Source organism: Procambarus clarkii, chromosome 65, assembly GCF_040958095.1.
Source record: "Procambarus clarkii isolate CNS0578487 chromosome 65, FALCON_Pclarkii_2.0, whole genome shotgun sequence".
Taxonomy (NCBI): domain Eukaryota; kingdom Metazoa; phylum Arthropoda; class Malacostraca; order Decapoda; family Cambaridae; genus Procambarus; species Procambarus clarkii.
In genome coordinates this window covers 11,086,145-11,105,646 of record NC_091214.1, presented here as the reverse complement: position 1 = coordinate 11,105,646, position 19,502 = coordinate 11,086,145, and the positions used below count along the sequence as shown (strand labels likewise).

The 19,502-nt window shown below is 43.3% G+C and overlaps 1 long non-coding RNA gene across 1 annotated transcript; it reads left to right on the top strand.

Moving 5' to 3' along the window:
• Positions 1-1,389: 1,389 nt before the first annotated feature.
• LOC138354927 (uncharacterized) lies at positions 1,390-2,172 on the top strand. The gene is made up of 3 exons (XR_011223716.1): positions 1,390-1,779; positions 1,895-2,008; positions 2,116-2,172. It is a non-coding gene; the product is annotated as an uncharacterized lncRNA (long non-coding RNA).
• Positions 2,173-19,502: the final 17,330 nt, after the last annotated feature.

Below are 19,502 nucleotides of genomic sequence, written 5' to 3'. Positions count from 1 at the left end.
CGCCACACTCCACTACCGCCACCCTCCACTACCGCCACCCTCCACTACTGCCACCCTCCACAACCGCCACCCTCCACTACCGCCACCCTCCACAACCACCACCCTCTACTACTACCACCCTCCACTACCTGCACCCTCCACTACCTGCACCCTCCACTACTGCCACCCTCCACTACTGCCACCCTCCACTACCCGCACCCTCCACTACCTGCACCCTCCACTACTGCCACCCTCCACTACCCGCACCCTCCACTACTGCCACCCTCCACTACCGCCACCCTCCACTACCGCCACCCTCCAATACTGCCACCCTCCATTACCGCCATCCTCGACTGCCGTCACCCTCCACTACTGCCACCCTACACTACTGCCACACTTCACTGCTGCCACCCTGCACTTCTGCCACCCTCCACTACTGCCCCCCTCCACTACCGCCACCCTCCATTACGACCACCCTCCACTACTGCTAACCTCAGTAGTAGGGATGGCTCCACACAGGTGATATTTTTTTTCAGGTCAAATATCCCGCGTGTGAGCCAGGGTTTTCAGGTAAATTTAGAATATCACCTGTGTGGAGCCATGGTTTTCAGGTTCCAATATCATCTGTGTGAGCCAGGGTTTTCAGGTAAATTTGTCAGTCACAGATTTTAGAAGTTGTTAAAGTTCTTATGGTGAAAATAATTTCCGAGACTTAGAAGTTTGTTAAGGCCTTATGGGAGAAATTCAAATAACGTGTGTAGCACTTTAGGGCTTCCAGGAGAACTCTACGGACATATTTTACATGTTTTCAACTTACAAAATCGTCTATGTAAGCCTTAGTTATTCATATAAATTTAGAAAATCACCTGTGTAAGTCAGGGTTTTCAAGTCTCGTACATCACACCCCCCTCCCTCCCCCCTTACCTCGCAATCTGTCGCGTCACCTTTATTTACTTTGCGCCCAGCCAGCCAGTCGGCTCTTAATCTTATCTTATCTTATCCGTAATATCTGGACCGTCCCTCCTCTCTCTCTCTCTCCCTCCTCTCTCTCTCTCCTCTTCATATTATTCCCTCTTCCTATTTTCGGACATACTATATTTTATTCCTTTTTCATTAACCAGTCAGTTTTATACAAATCAACCGAAGCATCTCAATGTAACCTTTAATACTGAAAACTGCCTCAGAGACTATCTAAGCTGGCCCCAGCTACCTTCCCCAGGCTATCTGCCCGAGGCAATCATCACCTGATTATCTGCCCCAGACATCTACCAGTCATTGTCGGCGTTCGCCACCGTAATAATTTATATATATATACATTAAGCGTTAATAAAACTTATTTATTTATTTATAATTTATTTAGTCATCTAATTCATAGTTTACACAATTTATAATAAAAGAATTTATTCCCAGTATTCGCCAATCATTCTCGCTATTAATAAAACAGCCAAACGCTCACTCAGGGGCACACTATCATTATTACGCTCATTCAGGGGCCCCCTCAGATCGCCAAAGTCTCAGAGGCCCACACTTTCAGTCAACATTCAATCTTCATCCTGTTCACAAGGTTCCCCTAGCCTAGTCATATCATCATGTCAGTGTCAGTGTGTCCTCTGTGCCTGTCTCCTATCAACAACGAAATCGTTCATGTGTGTCAAACACGATGTTTAACATGCCTAGGTGAAATGTCCATCAACGCTCTTCAAGAATGCAGACTATACTGTATAGGATGCAACGGGCCTACACCGCCTGGACATTTTGACGTAACCTGTACCAGCTGTGGACAACTCTATTGTGCAAATCGTAAGTATCGCTTTTTCTCGCACATTCAATAAACTTTCAAAGAAAATATATATCCGAAACACACATACATACATACATACAGACAGTCAATTTATATATATTATTTTCATTTCAGTTCATGGTTCTACTTCCTGCCCATACTGTCGTTTCTCCGTTAACCGGGAACCTCCCACCGAAGCCAGAAACGTCATTGAACCTCCACCCAAACGCCGTCGCATCATAAATAACCGTACGTTTTCACAATAATTTTCATAATTTTTAAAGTTAATAATTGTATATTTATCAAGTGTATAAACAAGTAATAAGTACTCATACAGAAAAATATTTCCATTACAGGAGTTCCTATTCGTGATCAAGAGAATCTCATACTTGGTGGAATCAACATCCCAGCTCGTAAGTAATATTATTATTTATCTGTAATTCAGTTTTTCCTCTTATTTAAACTTTTTGTTTTTCCTCTTAATAATAATTCCTCTTATTTACACCATATTTTCCTATTAAGGTTTTCAAATCCTCTTATTGTTTTCAAATTTGTTTTCCTCTTAATGTTTATTTCATTGCTAATATTATATTACAGAATCTCCCCTGGATTCAACCCAACCCTCTGAGTGGAGCACGCCTGTACGCAGTCAGCCCCAGCTGTCCCAGGAGCTAGAAGAAGATGAACCAGACGGCAACCAGCAGGCATCCTCAGATGAAGAAGAAGAAGACAATCAACCCCCTGTTCACGACATATCAGATGAAGAAGTCAACGCTCCAGATTCCCCAGAGGTACTTAACTTAGATAACGTTGTTCCGCGAGTGTTAGAAGTCATTAACCATTTCGAAGGATCATTCTCGAGACATTCGTTCTCCATTCCCGGTCATTTAGACGCTGACCCCAGCTTATATATAAATAGGTATAGGGAATTTTTTATAGAATATATAGACAATCAGTTCAGACAAATACAGGAAGAATTCCCTCCCTCATTTCACATTTACCCTGATGTAAGCCTAATTTTGCAAAAACTTAATCATGCCGACGATCAATATGAAATATTAGACGAAGTATTTTCAATTAGAGGCGAAACTCAGATTGTTACACAGGAAGAGGTGGAAGTTCTCGTAAATTCATGGGTTGACGAAATGTCTGCTAAAATTGACGAATGCCTAAAAAATGTCCAATCCTCAAGTGTAGGAATTCATTCCATGTCAGGCTTTGCCATTAATTTTTCATATATTCGCCACCCTATGCGCCTTGGATCTTACGTACCATATCCTGCAAAATTAAGGGGTAAAGAAACAGTATTTAATCCTGAAAGTGAAGGAGATGAGTGTTTGTTACAGTGCATTGCGGCGTATAAAAACTTAGCATTGGGCAGGACTATGAATAACGTTAGAAAGTATTACAAAAACCTTCGATGGTGTAGAAGATTCGTAGTATGGGCAGATGAAATCAGATTCCCCGTATCATTTGATAACCTTAAGAAAATAGAGAAGCTTAACAAAATTTCTATTTATATTTATACAATAACTCATGAAAGTAACAGATACTATCTTAGTTTAGCTAGGAAAAGCCAGGAAAAGTATGCCGATAAAGTCCCTTTGTTGTTATTAGAAGGCAAGCATCTCTGTCTGATCAAGGACTTTGATAAATTTGTAAAGAGTATTAACCACCATTCTGGAAGGATTCCTAACACTCATAAATTCTGTAAAATTTGCCTTTTGCATGCTCCCTTAGACGAAATTCAGGCTCACGAAGAGTCATGCACTGTATCCCAAGTATTTTCGTTCTATAATCCTAGTGATAAAATCAGTTTTAAAAATTACGGTAGGACCTATAGCCCAACTCACACCGCCTATTACGATTTTGAATGTCTATTAGACCGTCAAAATCCTAGAGGCATGGTGGAATGTAAGCATAAAGCAATTGCTTATGCTTACATGATTTTAGACAGGGAATTCAATGTCGTAGAAACGTATTCATACGTAGGTCCAGATGCGGTCAATCATTTTATTACAAAGCTAGAAGCCTCATGGAAAGCTATTCATGCTCAGCTCCCCAACTTCCCTAAGAACTTGTCTAGAGAACAGGAAAGAATGTTTCAAAGACAAAATACGTGTCAATTGTGTCATCAAACTTTCAAGGATAAGAAAGATAAACATAGACATCATAATCATGCTATTCAGGAAAATAATTACTTAGGTGCTTATTGTGCTCGTTGCAATTTACAATGTAAAAATGCTCGTAGATACTTGACTACATTTTCCCATAATGCTGCCTATGATCTTGGAATTATACTTAAAGAACTGTCCAAAAATCCTCACCGCGATGTAGAAATTCTAACCAAGGAAGGATTGAAATTTATGCAAGTCATCATAGGTAAACTTAAATTCCTAGATAGCCTAGCTCTCCTAAATGGGTCATTAGGAACCTTAGCAAGCGAGCACGTTGCCGGTAAGAAACCCACCAAGTACACTGAACACATACTAAATGGCGTATCCGATGAAGCTAAAGCTCTGTTAATTAAAGGTAAACAAAGCCTATGTTATGATTATATTTCTTCCATGGACGTGTTAGACGAACCTCAGCTCCCTTCGCGAGATAAGTTTTACAATGTTTTACATGACTCTCCACTGTCTGAAGAAGATTATAACAATGCTCTTAAAGTATTTAATTTAGGGAACTGTACAAACATCAAGGATTACCTCATGTTATATTTAAAAGTCGACGTGGGAATGCTAGTTGATATATTTACACTTTGGCGAACATCACTGAAAGAAATTTATGAACTAGATATTGTTTTCTATGTATCACTTCCTAGTTATGCTTGGGACGCTTTCTTATTTAAATCAAAAGTTGTACTTGACTATGTGTATGATCAGAATATATATGATTTGTTGAGAAGGAATCTTAGAGGAGGGTTCACATCTTCCATTAGACAATTTACACAGGCTGTTAACGAGCACACTACATCTAACCCTAGCTCTGATGACGATACTCACATTTTGTACCTCGACTTTAACAGCTTATATGCAGCGTGCATGGCTGAGGTACTTCCCCAGGGAGGGATTAGACAATTAACTGACCTTGAGCGGGATACCTTATTAGGGCAAGGGTTACAACATATCCCCTGTAATCAAGACAAAGGTTATTGGATTTTATGCGATACAAAACATGTATCTCCCGAGGTAGCTAGGTATACTGATGATCTGCCCCTTGTACTGTCTCATACTAATATAACGGAGGAGTTTTTGTCAGAGTACAGTAAGAAAACCCTTAATGATGAAAAACGTAAGCTCCCACCTAAAAATACTAAGTTAATTGCATCCCACTTGCCCCAAAACGACTACTTAGTAAGCCTTGATTTCCTGCAATTGCTATTAAAACTTGGACTAGAAGTTGAACGAGTAAAAACAATCTATGAATTTAATCAGGCTCCCTATTTAAAAGATTTTATTTCAACCAACATTCGAGAACGAGCCAATACCACCTGTAAAGTTAAAGGAAAAGCTTTTAAACTCATAAGTAATAGTCTGTACGGGAAATCAATGACAAATATATCTCGATATGCTAATACTCACCATCTAGTAACGACAAAACATTCATTCTTAACTCATGCAAGAAACCCTTTGTATAAACGAGCTGTCTCTTTAGGTCAAGATAGGGTTCTCTGTACAGTAATGAAAGACATCCTTAAAGTTACCACTCCTTCTTACATGGGTTATCAGATCTTGCAGATAGCCAAGAGGCGTTTATACGAGTTCTGGTATAATGTAGTTAAAGCCCATTATGGGGAGAGAGCTAGACTAATTTATACGGATACAGACTCATTTATATTTACTCTGACCTGTAAAGATGCTTTCCAAGAAATGACAAAAGCTCCTCTAGTAGATTATATGGATTTCAGTAATTTTGACAAAGATCATCCCATGTATTCTGCTACTCGCAAAGGTGAACTAGGACTCCTCAAGTCAGAAGTAAAGCAGAAAATCATAACTGAATTAATTGCACTCAAGCCTAAAACTTACTCTCTCCTAACCCTTGATAATGAACATTTATGTAAATGTAAAGGGATTCCTTATCACCAACAAAAGAAAATAACACATGCATCTTTTCAGAACACATTAGAGACAAATACAACTTTTAATTTTGTATCCCGATCCATTCGTAATGTTAATGGACAGATATGCACGTGTAAAACAACTAAGCGCGGTCTGTCAGCTTTTGATGACAAGAGGTACCTCATTAGTCCCACAGAGTCATTAGCTTACGGTCACCCAGACATTCCAGAGCGTGAGGTACAGGTACAGGTAGAGGAAGAGGTACAGGAAGAGGTACAGGTAGAGGAAGAGGCGCAGGTAGGGGATCCAGTAATTGTAGATAATCCCCAACCAAGACGTCAATTGTTCCCCATTTTTAATCTTTGGGAAAAGCGGGATAGAGTCGCTCAGCAATTATTCCCTAACAACAACTAAGTCTGTTACTGTATTGTCTATGTATTATCTATAACTATATTCAAATGTCTATGATATTGTATTGGCTATGATTTGTTACTGTATTGGATATGAAAATGACTAAGATTTGTTACTGTATTGGATATGTTATGACTATGTTTTAATGTCTATGATAATATATATTCTATGATTTTATTACTGCATTTGATATGTTCAAATTGCTATTTTAAGACTGATTTATTTATTACTGTATTGGATATGTTATGACTATGATTCAAATGTCTATAATAATGTATATTCTATGATTTTATTACTGTATTGGATATGTTATGATTTTATTGGCTGTGATATTGTATATTCTATGATTTTATTGGCTGTGATATTGTATATTCTATGATTTTATTACTGTATTGGATATGAAATGACTATGATTTTATTGGCTATGATATTGTATATTCTATGATTTTATTACTGTATTGGATATGAAATGACTATGATTCAAATGTCTATAATAATGTATATTCTATGATTTTATTACTGTATTGGATATGTTATGACTATGATTTTATTGGCTATGATATTGTATATTCTATGATTTTATTACTGTATTGGATATGTTATGACTATGATTTTATTGGCTATGATATTGTATATTCTATGATTTTATTACTGTATTGGATATGTTATGACTATGATTCAAATGTCTATAATAATGTATATTCTATGATTTTATTACTGTATTGGATATGTTATTACTATGATTTTATTGGTTATGTTTAAATAAAACTTGAATGTAGATTTCGTTTAAATACTCCTTTCATTATATATTTGTAGTTAGTCTATTGAATCCTAGCAACATGGAAGGGCAGAAAAAAGTTATTACTGAATCCCAGTTGAATATATTTAGTGAGCCGTCAAGAATTATTATTGCTGGATTTTCAAATGGTGGGAAGAGCTATTTATGTGCTAAAATGATAGAGAAATATCAGCAGAACTTTGCAAAAATAATTATCTGTGGAAGCGGGTATAAAGAGTTGAGAACTAATCCACTCTTTAAACATAAGATATCTTTTTACTCTGAAATTGTAAACCCGTTAGATGATCGTGATCCAGAGGACACATCTCATATATTAGTTGTTTATGATGACTTGTATGTTGAATCTACAAACTCTAAAATAGTAAGTGATATATTTACTAAGGGACGGCATGAGAACATCTCTGTTATTTTTATAACCCAAAATATATTTTTCAGTGGGAAATTTTCTAGATCTATAAGTTTAAATGCTTCTCATTTTATTCTGCTTAAATCAAGAGACTTGTCCCAGATAGAAACATTAGGCAGACAAATATTCGGAAAACAAGATGCCAAGAAATTTTTAGATATATATAAGAAAGTGATTTCTCGACAGTATGGGTATTTACTTGTTGACTTGGGCGTTAAAACACCTGAATCCATAATATTTAGGGGAAATATTGTAAATGAACCCCCATATGAAATAGTGTATCAATGGTGAACATTACACAAGCTCTTAATAAGATATACAATGACCCCAAGTCCATAGGTGGGTTTGGTGGCGTTTTAAAATTGTATAAGGCTGCAAAGAAAACAATCCCTGAAATAACTATAAAAGATGTGAAAGACTATTTAAAAACGTCTAATGCTTATACCTTACATCTATTAAAAAAACGTAAATTTAAACGAAGACGTATCTTAGCACCTAGACCTAAAGCTTCCTTTACCAGTGACTTGGCTGATATGACATTGTTAGCTAAGCACAACAATGATATTAAATATTTATTAGTTTGTGTTGATATATTTTCAAGGTTTGCACATGTAGTTCCACTATCCACTAAATCAGGTCAGAGTGTAAGTGAAGCCATGAAAGCTGTTCTGGACTTACCTTCATCAAAAGGTGTAAGGAAGCTTAACACTGATAAGGGCGGTGAATTCTATAATAAATATATGAAACGATTGTTAGACAGTAAAAACATTGATCTGTACAGTGTATTTTCTCAGGAAACTAAAGCCAGCATTGCAGAGAGATTTATAAGAACATTGAAAACTAAGATATATAAATATTTAACGGCTTATAACACCTTAACCTATATAAATGTTTTACCTGATATGGTTAAAACGTATAATAGAACACCACATAGAGGATTAAAGGGGAAAATACCTATTGATGTACATGCTTTATCTTTGCCTCGAGATGTGACTAGGCAGTTTAAGCTCATGTATAAAGGAGAGCAGCAGACTAAGCCACGCATCAGTAATCATCTGTCTGTAGGAGATACAGTACGGCTTGCCTTATCTAATCGTATTTCAAAGTTCAAAAGAGGTTTTCATCAACAGAACACTAAGGAAATATTTACAATTGCTCAAACTGATACTAAACAACCCGTGCCTTTATATTATCTAAAGGACTTAAATAATAGACTTATAGAAGGCGGATTTTATAGAGAGGAGTTGACTCCCACCTACTTGTCAGATACATTTGAAATTGAGAGAATTATAAGTAAACGTAAAGTTGGTAATACTACTTTATATAAAGTTAGATACGTCGGTTACGACAGTTCATTTGATCAGTGGGTGAATTCAGATGACGTGAAGAAACTATGAAGAAGCAGCCCTTAGTTAGCAAGTATCGTGGATTTATTGAACTATTAGCTAGATTAGGTTATAATTCTAGGAAAAAGTTAATTAAGACTCTTAAAAAGGAACATATACTTTGCTTATCAGAAATATTTAATAATTTCTTAAAAAATAAAATTGAAGTTGGGAAGCCTATTTTAAAGAGACTTTCTAAATATAGAGCTCTACTCCATACATTAGCCTGTAAGAAGAAAGCTATTTCACTCAAGAAAGACATATTAACAAGTAAAAGAGGAGGTAATTTATTGGGCATTTTACTTCCCATAGCTATAAATTTCATTTCAAGGCTATTTAATAAGGAATAATGAAAGAATTCTATCTTGTACCACGAAAAGCTATTGATCAACAGAAGCCTACGGCAGTAAGTGTTGAGAAGCCTACGATGACAGTGAGAACAAATCCTGTTATACAACACTTGATAGACTTAAGATTAAAGCTTAAGGATTATGATTTTGCTGTCTCCTTGTTAAATTATTTTAATACAACTGGACTTGTAAAGTGGGATGAGGAAGGGAACATTACATCGCCAGTTACGGGGCTCAATATTGTTGATGACGTTATAGGCAGGATGTGCACTCCGAAATTGTTATTCCCAGAAGATAAACTGCCAATTGCAAAGTTGTTCTACTCTTTGACATCTACACCTAAGAATTTATTTAGAAATGTAGATGCGAAAAATCAAGTGTTTTCTCCTCCAAGTTTGAAGAGGAAGATCAAGGCTGTAGATGAAGGAGAGTCTACCTGGATATCATATTAAGGTGAGTTTCTGTTTATTTTTATCATTTACTATTAGTCTACAGGATGGATAGTTACGTTATATATGCAGCGAGTAACTCTGATACTGATGTATTTAAAAACAATGCTCCCAATGCTTTTGAAAATAGATTACATAATCAGCTGCCTTTAGACCCGAATAAAGCTTATGAAGTGTGCCTGAAGAATATATTCCTGCCTCCATCTTATTTCGCTGTTAGGGGGAATGACCCGGAAAGTTTTATTTCAGTTCAACTTCTAGTGTCTAATAAAAGTTTATCTGATTTGAGTACGGTGAATACATCTTTCAATTTAAAGTCGGATATTTTAGCCAGTGATAATTGCATAGAGCTAACGACTATTTTAAATAGAGAAATTTCTACTATATTTTCAAAAGGTTCACTGAGTTTTATAGGACCCGTACTTAATTATAATTTCCCAGATCATGGGGACGTTTATATGAAATATGATTCGAGTATTAATCGAATTAAGTTTAATGCAGCATTTAGTGAGAAGTTGTTAAAATTATTTATTACAAAGGATGGAAAATTAGTTGTTCGAATTTCTTTATCTTTCGGTCGAAATATATGTAAAGTTATTGGAGCTGAAGTAGGTAAAGCCTATGATATTTTTATTATGAATAAGCCACCTAATAACAGGTTATTTGTACAAGATACTTGCTATTATCATCCTAGGCCAGGAGGCCGTATAGATTTCTTGTGTGTATATTGTGATAAGGTGCAGCCCACCATGTTTGGTAATCAGATTGTAAATATCTTGGATGTTGTTTCGTTTCAAAGTAATGTAACACACAGGAAATTATATAAACCTTTAAATACGACTAATATTGATGGCATCAGTATTAGATTAACAGATCAAGATGGGGAGCCTGTATATTTTGAAAAGGATGGATGTACGATTGCTGTATTACATATTAGACCCGTTGATATATAATGGCATGAGTAGAGGGAGTTTATCATTCTCTCTTGGCCTGTTTAAACATGAGGGTCGGGTTTGTACCGCTGTCTGTTGACGAGGTAGGGCGATTTATCGCTCCTCGAGGGAAGAGAGGTGGAGCACTGGGCGATATTACTGTTTTTGATAGAAGACATTTAAGAGGTGGTGGAATATTAAGTTTCTTAACTGGTCTAGCTCGTAGAGCAACTCCTTTCCTATTAAAAACTATTATGCCAGCTGCATTGACAATGGGACAGAATGTTTTGCAGGATATAAATGCTGGTCAAGGTACTTTGAAAGATTCAATTAGAAAACGCGGTATGGAAACATTGAAAAGTATAGGTCCTAAATTGTTAGCAGGTGGCCGAATAACGAAAAGAAAAACGAAAAGACCTGCCTATATAACGAAAATGGATAGATATAAAGACGTGTTTTCATAAAACAGTACTAGTTGTATGCTAGACGCGGACATGATGAGTGTAAATGCTCCTAGTGCAGCATTGCAAGTTCCTTTAGAAAATTATACAGCTGCTATAAGCGATGGCTTTCCTAAAGTTAATCCGCATAGAATGGTTGAAAGTACGATATTTTCAAGACAGACACAGGATATTTTACCTGTGAATTCAAGTATTAACAATAAATTTAAAGACTCTTATATTGAATTCCGTATCCCGGGAGTTAAGGGGCAATTTATTGATCTTTCGAGCTTGACGCTAGAACTGATGGTTGAATTAACGGGACCTGACGGAATTACGGCTTTAGCGGATATTAAAAATGCATCAATAGTCAATGGTTTGTCCCAGACAATGTTTAAAGCTGTAACTGTTTATTTAAATGAGCAAGTGGTGGAAACTAATTCACTATTTTCATATTTATCATATGTAAAGCTAATGACGACGCTTTCTGAATGTAAAGCTGAAAGATTTAAAGAACTGACGTATTTCTATAATGATGTTTTCCCTGAAAAATATGATGTAGATTATTTTAAGAATGCCTCAGAAGACCTTAAATCTAGATTTGTAAAGTTAAAAACTGAGGGAGTAAATTGTTGCTTTAAACTGCTATTGGACATTACAACTTTGAGCGAATATCTTTTGGATGGAATTGATATTCGTTTGAGATTAGAACTTAACAGTGATCCGTGGGTTATAAACAGTATTGAATCTGGATATAAGTTTAACATAAAACTAGCTAGAATGTGGATTGATCGGATAACTCCATTTGCATCTGGATTGGAGGCTATTAATAGAGCTCTGGCTGAACAAAATACGCCAGTTACATATACGTTTGATAAGACACTCCACAAGACGTTCATTCTTGGTAATGGGCAGCAGAGATTAAGTATTGACCAGCCATGGGGGAGCATTATCCCAGATAAATTATTTATTATGATGATGGATATGGAAGCAATATCAGGAGCGTATACACTTAATCCACTTTATTTCGATCACTGCGATTTATCTAATGTATATATTACACGTGATGGGACAAACTTATTTAATATAACTTGCAAATTCCCGAATAAATGTTCGAAACTATACTACGAGACTCAAAATACAGTAGGCTTTAATGCTTGCAATACCTTGACATATAATTCATTTATAAAAGGAAGAACATTACTGGCATTTAGACTAACGCCTGAGGAATTGAGAGATACCCTTCCTATAGAGGCTTCGGGCAACCTGAGAATTACATTAGAATTTGCTGTTCCAGCGAAATCAAATAAAGTTATTATTTTATTTGGAATTACAACGGGAGTATTGAGAATTTATTCCGATAGGCGAGTTGTGTGTGATACAAGAGCATGAACTGCAAACAAATTAATACGGCATTGAACGATATGAAAGGTAGTAAAGCTAAATATATTGGATGCTATTTAGCGACGGATATATATAGAATAATGAAGCAAATACGGGACAGACCGATTATGTTTATAATAAATACCTTAGGAAGGGACTCTAAGGAAGTAATGGGTCACTGGATTGCTGTATATAAATCTAAACGGAAAATAGTTATACTCGATTCATATGGAATAAATGTGTATTCGCCATATATTTCGGAGTTTTTAAATTATTATAAAGACTGTGATGTATACACGTTTACAGAGAGACTTCAGAGTTTAAATACTTACGTATGCGGGCTATATGCGATGTTTTTCTGTTACCATCTTTCAAACAAGGATCTAAAAACTGCAATAAAGCTATTTGAAACTAGTTTTACTTATGGAGAATATATGCAGAATGATAGGAACGTAATGAGGCTATCTTATGCTTTATTTAAAAATATGCCGAGCTGCTATGAAACGCTGTGTTATGATAAGAGCGATATTTGTTGGAAAATGTGCTTGGAGACGACTGGCTGAATGAGGCTATAACAAATTATCTAACGGAAAATGGTGAGTACATTTGTTTCGAGGTTTTATGTGTCTGATAGATATTGTACATGTGTAAACGCTATCTGAAACTGTTATTCTTTATTTACAGAGATGAAGAGTGAATAGGACGGATATTATACAAGCGGATTGAGGAGCGAGCTTCTTAGAACTTCGGGCTAAATGAGTCGTTTATTATAAATTGTGTAAACTATGAATTAGATGACTAAATAAATTATAAATAAATAAATAAGTTTTATTAACGCTTAATGTATATATATATATATAAATTATTACGGTGGCGAACGCCGACAATGACTGGTAGATGTCTGGGGCAGATAATCAGGTGATGATTGCCTCGGGCAGATAGCCTGGGGAAGGTAGCTGGGGCCAGCTTAGATAGTCTCTGAGGCAGTTTTCAGTATTAAAGGTTACATTGAGATGCTTCGGTTGATTTGTATAAAACTGACTGGTTAATGAAAAAGGAATAAAATATAGTATGTCCGAAAATAGGAAGAGGGAATAATATGAAGAGGAGAGAGAGAGAGGAGGGAGAGAGAGAGAGAGGAGGGACGGTCCAGATATTACGGATAAGATAAGATAAGATTAAGAGCCGACTGGCTGGCTGGGCGCAAAGTAAATAAAGGTGACGCGACAGATTGCGAGGTAAGGGGGGAGGGAGGGGGGTGTGATGTACGAGACTTGAAAACCCTGACTTACACAGGTGATTTTCTAAATTTATATGAATAACTAAGGCTTACATAAACGATTTTGTAAGTTGAAAACATGTAAAATATGTCCGTAGAGTTCTCCTGGAAGCCCTAAAGTGCTACACACGTTATTTGAATTTCTCCCATAAGGCCTTAACAAACTTCTAAGTCTCGGAAATTATTTTCACCATAAGAACTTTAACAACTTCTAAAATCTGTGACTGACAAATTTACCTGAAAACCCTGGCTCACACAGATGATATTGGAACCTGAAAACCATGGCTCCACACAGGTGATATTCTAAATTTACCTGAAAACCCTGGCTCACACGCGGGATATTTGACCTGAAAAAAAATATCACCTGTGTGGAGCCATCCCTACTACTAACCTCCACTACTGCCACCCTCCACTACCGCCATGCTCCACTACTGTCACCCTCCACTTCCGCCATTCTCTTCTACTGCCACCCTCCACTACTGCCATCCTCTACTATCAGAACCCTCCACTAAGCCACCCTCCACTAATGGCACCCTTCACTACCTCAACCCCCCACTACTGCCAACCTCCACTACCGCCATCCTCGACTACTGCCGCCCTCTACTACCACCACCCTCCACTACTGCCACCCTGCACTAACGCCACCCTCCACTACTGCCACCATCCACTACCGCCATCCTCCACAACCTCCACCCTCCACTACTGCTACCTTTCACTACTGCCACCATCCACTACCAGCACCCTCCACTCCTGCCACCCTCCACTACCGCCACCCTCCACTACCGCCACCCTCCACTTCCACCACCCTCCACTACTGCCACCCTCCACTACTGCCACCCTCCAATACAGCCACCCTCCACTACTGACACACTATACTACTGCCACCCTCCACTACTGCCACCCACCACTACTGCCACCCCCCCCCACTTTCACCACCCTTCCCTACCACCACCCTCAACTACCGCCACTTTCTACTTCTGCCACCCTCCACTACCGCCACCCTCCACTACCGTCACCCTCCACCCTCCACTACCGCCACACTCCACTACTGCCACACTCCACCACTGCCACCCTCCACTACCGCCACCCTCCACTACCGCCACCCTCCACTACTGCCACCCTTCACTACTGCTACCCACCAGTACCGCCACCCTCCACCACCGCCACCCTCCACCACCGCCACCCTCCACTACTGCCACCCTCCACAAGTGCCACCCTCCAATACCACCACCCTCCATTTCTGCCATCCTCCACTACTGCCACCCTCCAATACCGCCACCCTCCACTACCGCCACCCTCCACTACTGCCACCCTCCACTACCACCACCCTCCACTACTGCCACCCTCCACAAGTGCCACCCTCCACTACCAGCACCCTCCACTACTGCCACCCTCCAATACAGCCACCCTCCACTACTGACACATTATACTACTGCCACCCTCCACTACTGCTACTCTCCAATACTGCCACCCTCCACTACTGCCACCCACCACTACTGCCACCCCCCCACTTTCACCACCCTTCCCTACCACCACCCTCAACTACCGCCACTTTCTACTTCTGCCACCCTCCACTACAGCCACCCTCCACTACAGCCACCCTCCACTACTGCCAACCTCCACTACTGCCACCCTCCACTACTGCCACACTCCACCACCGCCACCCTCCACTACTGCCACCCTCCACTACTGCCACCCTCCACTACTGCCACCCTCCACGACTGCCACCCTGCACTACTGCTACCCACCAGTACAGCCACCCTCCACTACTGCCACCTTCCACTACCGCCACCATCCACTACCGCCACCCTCCACTACCGCCACCCTCCACTACCGCCACACTCCACCACCGCCACCCTCCACTACCGCCACCCTGCACTACTGCTACCCACCAGTACCGCCACCCTCCACTACCACCACCCTCCACTACCGCCACACTCCACTACTGCCACACTCCACCACCGCCACCCTCCACTACCGCCACCCTGCACTACTGCTACCCACCAGTACCACCACCCTCCACCACCGCCACCCTCCACTACCGCCACCCTCCACTACTGCCACCCTGCACTACTGCTACCCACCACTACCGCCACCCTCCACTACCGCCACCCTCCACTACTGCCACCCTCCACAAGTGCCACCCTCCAACACCACCACCCTCGACTACTGCCACCCTCCATCACCGCCACCCTCCACTACCGCCACCATCGACTACTGCCACCCTCCACTACTGCCACCCTCCAATACCACCACCCTCCACTACTGCTACCCTCCATCACCGCCACCCTCCACTACCGCCACCATCGACTACTGCCACCCTCCACTACTGCCACCCTCCACTACCACCACCCTCCACTACCACCACCCTCCACTACCACCACCCTCCACTACCACCACCCTCCACTACTGCCACCCTCCACTACTGCCACCCTGCACTACTGCCACCCTCCACTACTGCCACACTCCACTACCGCCACCCTCCACTACTGCCACCTTCCACTACCGCCACCTTCCACTACCGCCACCCTCCACTACCGCCACCCTCCACTACCGCCACCCTCCACTACCGCCACCCTCCACTATCGCCACCCTCCACTACCGCCACCCTTCAATACATTCACCCTCCAATACATCCACCCTCCACTACTGCCACCCTTCGCTACCGCCACCCTCCGCTACTGCAACCCTCCACTACTGCCACCCTCCACTACTGCCACCCTCCACTACTGCCATCCTCTACAACTGCCACCCTCCACTAACGGCACCCTCCACCACCGCCAAGCTCCACAACTGCCACCCTCCACTTCCGCCACCCTCCACTTCCGCTATTCTCCACTACCGCCACCCTCCACTATCGCCACCCTCCACTACCAGCACCCTCCACAAGTGCCACCCTCCAATACCACCACCCTCTACTATTGACACCCTCCACTACCACTACCCTTTATTACTGCCATTCTCTTCTACTGCTACCCTCCACTACTGCCACCCTCCACTACCACCACACTCCACTACCAACACACTCTACTACCACCACCCTCCACTACCACCACCCTCCACTACTGCCACCCTCCACTACTGCCACCCTCCACTACCGCCAACCTCCACTACTGCCACCCTCCACAACCGCCATCCTCGACTTCCGCCACCCTCCACTACCACCACCCTCCACTACTGCCACCCTCCACTACTGCCACCCTCCACTACCACTACCCTCCAATACCACCACCCTCCACTACTGCCACCCTCCACTACTGCCACCCTCCACTACCGCGAACCTCCACTACTGCCACCCTCCACAACCGCCATCCTCGACTTCCGCCACCCTCCACTACCACCACCCTCCACTACTGCCACCCTCCACTACCAACACCCTCCACTACCACCACCATCCACTACTGCCACCCTCCACTACTGCCACCCTCCACTACTGCCACTCTCCAATACTGCCACCCTCCATGACTGCCACCGTCCTCTATCGCCACCCTACACTACTGCCAACCTCCACTACCGCCACCCTCCACTACCGCCACCCTCAACTACCGCCACCCTCCACTACTACTACCCTCCACTACCACCACCCTCCACTACCACCACCCTCCACTAGTGCCACCCTCCACTACCACCACCCTCCACTAGTGCCACCCTCCATTACTGCCATCCTCTACTAATGCCACCCTCCACCCTCTACTTTGACCACCATCCACTACTGCTACCTTCCACTACTGCCACCCTCCACTTTGCCACCCTCCATGACCACCACCCTCCACTACTGCGACCCTCCACTACCGCCACACTCCACTACCGCCACCCTCCACTACCGCCACCCTCCACTACCGCCACCCTCCACTACTGCCACCCTCCACAACCACCACCCTCCACTACCGCCACCCTCCACTACCGCCACCCTCCACAACCACCACCCTCTACTACTGCCACCCTCCACTACCTGCACCCTCCACTACCTGCACCCTCCACTACTGCCACCCTCCACTACTGCCACCCTCCACTACCCGCACCCTCCACTACCTGCACCCTCCACTACTGCCACCCTCCACTACCCGCACCCTCCACTACTGCCACCCTCTACTACTGCCACCCTCCACTACCGCCACCCTCCACTACCGCCACCCTCCAATACTGCCACCCTCCATTACCGCCATCCTCGACTGCCGTCACCCTCCACTACTGCCACCCTACACTACTGCCACACTTCACTGCTGCCACCCTGCACTTCTGCCACCCTCCACTACTGCCCCCCTCCACTACCGCCACCCTCCATTACGACCACCCTCCACTACTGCTAACCTCCACTACTGCCACCCTCCACTACCGCCATGCTCCACTACTGTCACCCTCCACTTCCGCCATTCTCTTCTACTGCCACCCTCCACTACTGCCATCCTCTACTATCAGAACCCTCCACTAAGCCACCCTCCACTAATGGCACCCTTCACTACCTCAACCCCCCACTACTGCCAACCTCCACTACCGCCATCCTCGACTACTGCCGCCCTCTACTACCATCACCCTCCACTACTGCCACCCTGCACTAACGCCACCCTCCACTACTGCCACCATCCACTACCGCCATCCTCCACAACCTCCACCCTCCACTACTGCTACCTTTCACTACTGCCACCATCCACTACCAGCACCCTCCACTCCTGCCACCCTCCACTACCGCCACCCTCCACTACCGCCACCCTCCACTTCCACCACCCTCCACTACTGCCACCCTCCACTACTGCCACCCTCCAATACAGCCACCCTCCACTACTGACACTATACTACTGCCACCCTCCACTACTGCCACCCTCCAATACTGCCACCCTCCACTACTGACACACTATACTACTGCCACCCTCCACTACTGCCACCCACCACTACTTCCACCCTTCCACCCTTCCCTACCACCACCCTCAACTACCGCCACTTTCTACTTCTGCCACCCTCCACTACCGCCACCCTCCACTACCGCCACCCTCCACCCTCCACTACCGCCACACTCCACTACTGCCACACTCCACCACTGCCACCCTCCACTACCGCCACCCTCCACTACCGCCACCCTCCACTACTGCCACCCTGCACTACTGCTACCCACCAGTACCGCCACCCTCCACCACCGCCACCCTCCACCACCGCCACCCTCCACTACTGCCACCCTCCACAAGTGCCACCCTCCAATACCACCACCCTCCATTACTGCCATCCTCCACTACTGCCACCCTCCAATACCGCCACCCTCCACTACCGCCACCCTCCACTACTGCCACCCTCCACTACCACCACCCTCCACTACTGCCACCCTCCACAAGTGCCACCCTCCACTACCACCACCCTCCACTACCAGCACCCTCCACTACTGCCACCCTCCAATACAGCCACCCTCCACTACTGACACACTATACTACTGCCACCCTCCACTACTGCTACTCTCCAATACTGCCACCCTCCACTACTGCCACCCACCACTACTGCCACCCCCCCACTTTCACCACCCTTCCCTACCACCACCCTCAACTACCGCCACTTTCTACTTCTGCCACCCTCCACTACAGCCACCCTTCACTACAGCCACCCTCCACTACAGCCAACCTCCACTACTGCCACCCTCCACTACTGCCACACTCCACCACCGCCACCCTCCACTACTGCCACCCTCCACTACTGCCACCCTCCACTACTGCCACCCTCCACGACTGCCACCCTGCACTACTGCTACCCACCAGTACAGCCACCCTCCACTACTGCCACCCTCCACTACCGCCACCCTCCACTACCGCCACCCTCCACTACCGCCACCCTCCACTACCGCCACCCTCCACTACCGCCACAC